We start from the raw sequence: 8,043 nt of genomic DNA, 5'->3' as shown, positions 1-8,043 counted from the left end.
TGATTTTGAACATCCTGATCTTGAGCATTATAATTTTGAGCATTCTGATTCTGAGCATTCTGATTTTGCACATTCTGAGAACATGGCACAACCTCCACCCCGTGAGAGGACTCTAAGGGAAATAGCTGCACCTGATTTCACCTACGAAAGCTTGTGCATCCAATACCCTGATGAGGATGTCCCATATGTTCTTAAAACTGGACTGATTCATTTGCTTCCAAAGTTTCATGGCCTTGCAGGTGAAGACCCGCACAAACATTTGAAAGAATTTCACATTGTCTGCTCAACCATGAAACCCCCAGATGTCCAAGAGGATCACATATTTCTGAAGGCTTTTCCTCATTCATTAGAGGGAGTGGCAAAGGACTGGCTGTATTACCTTGCTCCAAGGTCCATCACGAGCTGGGATGACCTTAAGAGAGTATTCTTAGAAAAAAAATTCCCTGCTTCCAGGACCACAGCCATCAGGAAGGATATCTCAGGTATTAGACAACTTAGTGGAGAGAGCCTGTATGAGTACTGGGAGAGATTTAAGAGACTATGTGCCAGTTGCCCCCACCATCAGATTTCAGAATAGCTTCTTCTCCAATATTTTTATGAAGGACTCAGTAATATGGAGAGAAGTATGATAGATGCTGCCAGTGGTGGAGCCCTTGGAGACATGACTCCTGCTGAAGCCAGAAATTTAATTGAGAAGATGGCTTCCAACTCCCAGCAGTTTAGCGCCAGAAATGATGCCATAGTCATTAGAGGAGTGCATGAGGTAGCTACAAACCCATCTGCATCATCTGAAACTAAGAAGCTTGAAGGCAAACTGGATGCATTGGTTAACTTGGTAACCCAGCTGGCCTTGAATCATAAATCTGTACCTGTTGCAAGGGTTTGTGGTTTGTGCTCCTCTGCTGACCACCATACAGACCTTTGCCCTTCCATGCAGCAACCTGGAGCAATTGAGCAGCCTGAAGCTTATGCTGCAAATATTTACAATAGACCTCCTCAACCTCAGCAGCAAAATCAACCACAGCAGAACAATTATGACCTCTCCAGCAACAGATACAACCCTGGATGGAGGAATCACCCTAACCTCAGATGGTCCAGCCCTCAGCAACAACAACAGCAGCCTGCTCCTTCCTTCCAAAATGTTGCTGGCCCAAGCAGACCATACATTCCTCCACCAATCCAACAACAGCAACAACCCCAGAAACAGCCAACAGTTGAGGCCCCTCCACAACCTTCCCTCGAAGAACTTGTGAGGCAAATGACCATGCAGAACATGTAGTTTCAGCAAGAGACCAGAGCCTCCATTCAGAGCTTAACCAATCAGATGGGACAATTGGCTACCCAATTAAATCAACAACAGTCCCAGAATTTTGACAAGCTGCCTTCTCAAGTTGTCCAAAATCCCAAAAATGTCAGTGCCATTTCATTGAGGTCGGGAAAGCAATGTCAAGGACCTCAACCCGTAGCACCGTCCTCATCTGCAAATGAACCTGCCAAACTTCACTCTATTCCAGAAAAAGGTGATGACAAAAATTTACCTAACAATTTCTGTGCAGGTGAATCTTCTTCCACAGGTAATTCTGAATTGCAGAAGCAGCACATTCCCCCTCTTTCATTCCCTCCAAGAGCAGTTTCCAACAAAAAAATGGAAGAGGCAGAGAAAGAGATCTTGGAAACGTTTAGAAAAGTAGAGGTAAACATACCTCTGTTGGATGCGATAAAGCAAATTCCAAGATATGCCAAATTCTTGAAGGAGTTGTGCACTAATAAGCGGAAGCTTAAAGGAAGTGAACGGATTAGCATGGGCAGAAATGTCTCCGCATTGATTGGTAAATCTGTTCCTCAAATTCCTGAAAAATGCAAAGATCCAGGTACATTCAGCATACCTTGTATCATAGGGAATAGTAAGTTTGACAATGCCATGCTAGATTTAGGAGCTTCTGTTAGTGTTATGCCTCTGTCTATTTTTAATTCTCTATCTCTAGGCCCCTTGCAGTCAACTGATGTGGTAATTCATTTAGCTAATAGAAGTGTTGCCTACCCTGTTGGTTTCATAGAAGATCTTTCTGTATGCTATGAAATACCCATCTGAAGATCTTTCTGTATTTCGTGCTGAAATAATTGACCATGTTGTTGATGAATACATGACTGATCTTTATTCTAATCTGCATGCCTCTCACTCTTCATGCATTGAGTCTGAAATTGTACTTGATCATATGTATGAATTTGATGCTGAGAGTGAATCTGAGAGTGATATTGATTGCGTGCCTGGTGGTGGTGTTTTACCTCTTGAGATTGATTTTATAGAGTCAGATAGGACTAACCATGTTTCAGGAAGTACACATACCTCTAACTTTCTTTATGAGGTAAAGGCTGAGAAACCATCCCCTTCTACCACTGTCCAGCCGACCACACCAGAATTGAAGCCTCTGCCATCAAATTTAAAATACGCTTACTTGGATGATAGCAAGAGTTTTCCAGTGATTATATCTGTCTCCCTTGCTGATGAGCAAGAGGAGAAGTTGTTGTCAGTTCTCAAGAAGCATAAGAAGGCTATAGGCTGGACCCTGGCGGACATTCCTGGTATTAGCCCATCCACATGTATGCATCGAATAAATTTAGAGGATGGAGCTAAACCAGTAAGATAGCCACAGAGAAGACTCAACCCGGTTATTCTTGATGTAGTGAAGAAGGAGATAACCAAGCTTTTGCAAGCTGGAATCATTTATCCTATCTCTGACAGCCAATGGGTGAGTCCCGTCCAGGTAGTCCCGAAGAAGACCGGCCTCACAGTGATAAAAAACGAGAAGGAGAAGCTAATTCCTACTCGGGTGCAGAACAGTTGGAGAGTCTGCATTGATTATAGGAGGCTGAACCAGGTTACCAAAAAGGACCATTTTCCCCTGCCATTCATTGACCAGATGCTTGAACGCCTGGCAGGTAAATCCCACTACTGTTTCCTTGATGGTTTTTTTGGTTATATGCAAATTACTATTGCTCCTGAGGATCAGGAAAAGACCACATTCACCTGCCCCTTCGGCACTTTTGCCTATAAGAGGATGCCTTTCGGCCTGTGCAATGCCCCTGGTACCTTCCAGCGGTGCATGATTAGTATTTTCAGTGTTTTTTTAGAAAATTGCATAGAGGTGTTCATGGATGATTTCACTGTATATGGATCCTCTTTTGATGGTTGTTTGAATAGTTTGGAAAAAGTTTTGAATAGATGCATTGAAACTAACCTTGTTCTAAATTTTGAAAAATGTCATTTTATGGTTGAGCAAGGTATAGTTTTAGGCCACATTATTTCCAATAAGGGTATTGAAGTAGATCCTGCAAAAATTTCTGTTATTTCCCAATTGCCTTACCCCTCTTGTGTGCGAGAGGTGCGATCTTTTCTTGGTCATGCAGGATTCTACAGGCGCTTTATAAGGGATTTTAGCAAAGTAGCCCTTCCATTGTCCAACTTGTTGCAAAAGGAGGTGGAGTTTGACTTTAATGACAGATGCAAAGAGGCTTTTGATTGCCTCAAAAGAGCGCTGACTACCACCCCCATCATCCAGGCACCTGACTGGACAGCCCCTTTTGAGCTTATATGTGATGCATCAAATTATGCATTGGGGGCTGTCCTTGCTCAGAAAATTGATAAATTGCCCAGGGTGATATATTATGCTTCTAGGACTTTAGATGCTGCCCAAGCAAATTATACTACTACTGAGAAAGAGCTTCTAGCCATAGTTTTTGCTCTTGAAAAATTTCGATCTTATTTGCTTGGTACTCGCATTATTGTTTATACTGACCATGCAGCTCTAAAGTACTTGTTGAAGAAGGCTGATTCTAAGCCTAGGTTGATCCGATGGATGCTCTGGCTCCAAGAGTTTGACTTGGAGATCCGTGATAGGAGCGGAGCACAAAATCTAGTTGCTGATCATTTGAGTCGGATCGAACGTGTCTCTGATGCAGATTCACCTATTCGGGATGATTTCCCGGATGATCATTTGTATATATTGTATAGTATTTCTGACTCTCTTTCTACTCCCTGGTTTGCTAACATTGTCAATTATTTAGTTGCCTCTGTTTTTCCTCCCTTAGCATCTAAGGCCCAAAAAGATAAAATTAACAGTGATGCTAAGCATTTTATTTGGGATGACCCCTACTTGTGGAAATTGTGCAGTGATCAGGTCATTAGACGGTGCATTCCAGATCATGAGACTGACTCAGTCCTGCAGTTCTGTCATTCTTCCGCACCGGGAGGTCATCTGGGTGTTCAAAGGACAGCTCGCAAAGTGCTTGATTGTGGTTTTTATTGGCCCACCATCTTTAAAGATGTGTGGAAGATCTGCAGCACTTGTGAGCAGTGTCAGAGAGCAGGAAATACACTTACATGGCGACAACAAATGCCTCAGCAACCTATGCTATTTTGTGAGGTGTTTGATGTCTGGGGTATAGATTTCATGGGTCCTTTTCCTGTCTCTTTTGGTTATGTTTACATTCTCCTTGCAGTTGACTATGTTTCAAAATGGGTGGAAGCCAAGCCCACTAGAACTAATGATGCTAAAGTTGTCGCAGACTTTGTCAGGTCTAATCTGTTTTGCAGGTTTGGAGTACCTAAAGCAATTGTTAGTGATCAAGGAACCCATTTTTGCAACAGTACAATGCATGCCCTGCTTAAAAAGTACGAGGTGGTACACAGGGTATCCACACCATACCACCCCCAGACTAATGGACAGGCAGAAATTTCTAACAGGGAAATCAAGAGAATTCTAGAGAAGATTGTGCAGCCAAGCAGGAAAGATTGGAGTACCAGGCTTGATGATGCTCTCTGGGCACATCGGACTGCCTACAAAGCACCTATAGGAATGTCTCCTTATCGGGTTGTCTTTGGAAAAGCATGTCATCTTCCAGTAGAAATTGAGCACAAAGCATACTGGGCAGTGAAGACTTGCAACTTCTCTATGGATCAAGCTGGCGAGGAAAGGAAGTTGCAACTGAGTGAGTTAGATGAAATCCGCCTAGAAGCCTACGAGAATGCCAAGTTCTACAAAGAAAAGACCAAGAAGTTCCATGATAGTATGATAGTTAAAAAAGACTTCGTGGTTGGGCAAAAAGTGTTATTGTATAATTCTAGGCTTGGACTCATGAGTGGTAAGTTGAGGTCTAAGTGGATTGGTCCTTTTGTTGTTACTAATGTTTTTCCTTATGGTACAGTTGAGATCAAAAGCGACTCCACAAACAAGAGCTTCAAGGTCAACGGACATCGACTTAAGCCATTCCTCACGAACCCTTCTTTAGTGGACGTAGTGGTGGAAGAGACTTCCTTACTCCACCCTACTCTTCCTCCACCATGACTTAGGGAGTTTTTCTTTTCCTATCTCCTTCTTTGCTTTTATTACACTTGTCTGATTCTCTTTGATGATTTAATTGTTTTTAATCTTTTAATTGTGCTACATTGAGGACAATGTGTTGTTTAAGTATGGGGGGGGAGTGTTCTTTGGTTTTGCTAGTTTTGTTGGTTTTGTTAATTTGTTAGTTGTGTTAATTTGTTAATGTTGTTAGTTTCGTCAGATTTTTAGTTTAATATTTTGGGTCAATTTTGTGTGCACGTACGACTTTGCATGTTTTTCTTTGAATTATAGGATATGTTCAAGAAATGGGTAATTGTTTTGAAAATAAAAGTTCTTGACATTTTGTGACTTGAAATCTTTGATTCTTCTCTACATGTCATGATAGTTTTGAAAGCTCAATTTGAAAGTGATGATTTTACCTTTGTGAGAATTTGAGCCATCCATCCTCATAATCATTTGGTGTGTTTTGCCCCATTGATTGCTTGCACAATAGCCTTGGCTTGATTCTTGTTTATGCGTCCTAATTCACATGCATATTTGGAAATGATTGAGGCAATTTTGTTCTTATAAGCTTCTAGCCAAATGGACTTACCTTGAATTAATTCCTTTGATAGCCCTTTTGAGCCTTGTTTCCCTTTCCTTGTTTTGAAGCTCACTACAAGCATTAAGTGAAAAACCATGATATCACCATATCCTTAAGGAATTTTGGAGCTTTGGAATTGTTTTGGGAATAAGTATGGGGGGTTTTTGTTTCATTGGACAACTTGTTTTGTTGGCTATGCTTCATGATGTATTTTGGGCCATACTTGATGTACATTGTATATTGGTTAAATGTTGGACATGCTGAATGAAATGTTGTTTCTCAAAGGCTATAGAGTAAAAAAAAAAAATCGAAAAAAGAAAAAGAAAAGCAATAAAGTTGAGTGAATAAGATCTTAAATGGCACAAGAATGATGAAACTCTTGGTTCTACTCTTCATGTTTAATTTTTATCTTTACTTCTTTTTATTTTCTTTTTTTTTTCTTAATATGCACTTATTCTCCTTTGCTCCTCTATTCCTTTGGGATTTAGCCACTTATTCCATATTTATCCATACCTTGTCCTTGGCCCCATTACAACCTTAAAAGACCTTTTGATCCTCATGTGCTTGTATTTGTGGGTTGATTGTCAATTTTAGAATCTTGCCAAGTCTATGTGGTGTTTGCTTTCATGGGTGCTTTGAGGGTAAATAGTAGCCTAGACACTTGAGAGATAGAGTGTATATCTTGTGAGGCTTTATCACTTTTCATTCTTGAGCTGATTAACTATTTTGCCATGATTGGGTTACTTGGATGATTTTCATGAATGTCTTGACTTTTTGGATCTCCTTATGTTAGATGTTACCCATTCCTTTCATTCCTTGATGTTCATTGAGAAATATATGAATGTGTTTGTTTGTCTCTCTTTGATATCCTTGGATTTTGTTCTTTGTTTCATTTTGCCCAGGAGTGCAAAAGGCTAAGTATGGGGGGTTTTGATGTGCCATCATTTCCTTCTATTTTCTAAACCCTTTTTGCACCATTTTAATTACTGATTGGTCTTAATTGTCAATTAATCAGGCAGTTTTATTATTTGGGCTCATTTAGCTAATTTGATGTTTTTAATCTAATTTCAGGAATTAATGAAACATTGGGCTTAATCCGGATTTTGGTTATGGACTTGAAGAGGGCAAATTAAGCAGCGCTTACCTTAGTTAATTTCTAATTAGGAAATTTCGCAATTTTATTTTATGTTGTTCAGTGTTTATTTCGTTTTGGGCCAGAGTATTGTAATAGGGCCCAGTGACTTTGAGTGACTCTTTTTAAATAGCAGCCTTGGGATTCGTGCAAGGCATTCTGTTATGCTATTTTCATTATTCAGAGCTTTGGTTTTAGGTTTTCACGTTTTTCTTTTTCCTTTGTTACAGTTTTCGTTCTTAATGCAAATTTCCGTTTTCTACTTCTAATTACGAGTTCATTCTTGCTTCTTCTTCTACTTTCATTTACGTTTCTGTTCATTTACGTTTCTGTTCATTTACGTTCTTGTTCATTTATGTTTCTGCTTCATGTTTCATTTGCGTTTTCTGTTTGAATCCATGGAAGGCTAGATTTTCTGGTGTTGTTTCCATTTGAGGACGAAGCCCAACTCTCTTTGAGGTTTCGTTTGTAATGTGGTTTCCTGGCAGTTTTCCCTTCACTAGTTATCCCAATTTCGTGAATATTAATCAGTGCACGCTTCGTGTTCGATTAATTGCCTCTGAGCCTAACTTGCGTTCATGCTTAATGGACGAAGGGCTAACTGGTGTATGTGGTGCCTAATCACGTATTGAAAACCCTAAGTTGATTTTCGCTTAGTAAATTGAAATAAGGTTGCATTAAGTGGTTGACTGTTAGGGACGAATTCTCCATAACCCAGGATAAGAGAGTGGCTTCTGAATCAGAGGAAACAACCCGTTTTTAATATTAGTAGTTTCGTATTCCATTTTATTTGTTCTGCTCTTTAATTACCAAACAACCAAACCCCCCCCCCCATCGTTACTGTTACTGCAAGTATATTATGAACATTTGGCTTGTCACTGCTCGTTGGGAAACGACCTAGGATCACTTCCTAGTTACTGCATTTTCATGTTTATTTGATTCGGGTACGGCCTCGATCACCCGCCATATGGCTCGCCTCCCAAGGA

At 40.3% G+C, this 8,043-nt stretch overlaps 1 non-coding gene across 1 annotated transcript; it reads right to left on the bottom strand.

The window, feature by feature from the left end:
• Positions 1-460: 460 nt before the first annotated feature.
• LOC114411028 lies at positions 461-567 on the bottom strand. The gene has a single exon (XR_003666415.1). It is a non-coding gene; the product is annotated as a small nucleolar RNA R71 (small nucleolar RNA).
• Between the last annotated feature and the right edge of the window lie 7,476 nt (positions 568-8,043).

The sequence above is a fragment of the Glycine soja genome, chromosome 4 (genome assembly GCF_004193775.1).
Source record: "Glycine soja cultivar W05 chromosome 4, ASM419377v2, whole genome shotgun sequence".
Taxonomy (NCBI): Eukaryota; Viridiplantae; Streptophyta; class Magnoliopsida; order Fabales; family Fabaceae; genus Glycine; species Glycine soja.
This window is presented reverse-complemented; position numbering and strand designations above follow the sequence as displayed.